Genomic DNA, 1,245 nt, shown 5'->3' with positions numbered 1-1,245 from the left:
TAAGAAATGTAAACCTGGAATACTGTGGTGCAATCTGCGGTGCTCTTCAGTTTCTAAAGGCATTTGTTCCCTTGGACCTGGCTCAGTACAGCCAATTTTTAGTTGTTCAGTAGAAGCTCAACTGCCACTGTGTCAGAGGAGCAGAGATGACAATTACATCTACTGCTTTGACCAACGTTCCTGGCATCATGGACCCACACTAAGAAGTAGTCTGAAGATAAGGGACAAACCTTTGAATCTGGTACAGAACTTATTTAAACCCAGATTAGAAAGTGGAGGACAGGTTGAGTATACTACTGAGCCTGTTTTGCTGAGGACATGCATTACAGAATTTAGCATTTGCTCGTGTTTCCCAGCTGCTGAAAGCATGTGTCCCTGTATCGCATTATTGGAGCCCATCCAAGAAGTGATAGAGGTTTCTGTTGTCACATCAACAGATTCATTTGAAATTCTTAGTCTTGTATTTGAAGGTGAAAGCAGTGCAGACGGTTTCCGCAGAACTGTCTCAGAAAACCCTTGGATGGGATGGGGCAAGAAGGCAAAGTGAATTTGCTCTACTTAATGATGTACATATCAACTAATAGATATGTATTAACTTTATGAACTTTTCATTTTCTTCACTGAGAAGTCCATGTAGTTTTTCACTACTTTCTAGAGAAAGATCTTGAACCAAATAATGTGAATGCTATTTAACTTCATTGTGTATCATATGTTTCCAGCTTATAGCTAAACAATGTTCTTGTGCCATAGATGTTTTAGTGTTAGGCATTTGAAATCTTATCTAGCATTCTGTTCTTACTAATTTAATCTCCTTGGCTTTAAATAGTCTGTCTGAAGTCACTGCAGAACGGATCAAAAGAGGAGCACGCAGCTAATTTAAGAGGAGGTTAAGAAGTTATTCTTAAGAGTTCTTAAGCTATTCTTAAAAGTTTAAGAAGCTATTCTTAGGCTGAAGGGTGGCAAGGAGTAGCTGAAGATCTAAAGTTGAAGGCAAATAGTTTAAGAATATTGTGGTTTGTCATATACAGTATCAGCAGTGATTTACTTTCCTTCCTGGCCACTTCATGCATACGGCACGTATCCACTTTAGTTTGTGCAACATAGTTGTGTGTGACAGTCACTCTGTAAAACAGATAATGAATCAAACTAGCTTTAAAAAAACGCTGAGGAATTTGTGGGGGGGTGGGGGGAGAAGTCAGGGCAGTTTGCTGACAAAGCTGAGCTATCCCAGCTGTACCTCTGCAG

Source organism: Aquila chrysaetos, chromosome 21 (genome assembly GCF_900496995.4).
Source record: "Aquila chrysaetos chrysaetos chromosome 21, bAquChr1.4, whole genome shotgun sequence".
Lineage (NCBI taxonomy): Eukaryota > Metazoa > Chordata > Aves > Accipitriformes > Accipitridae > Aquila > Aquila chrysaetos.
The sequence above is the reverse complement of the archived record's forward strand: the minus strand, read 5'-3'. Positions refer to the sequence as shown.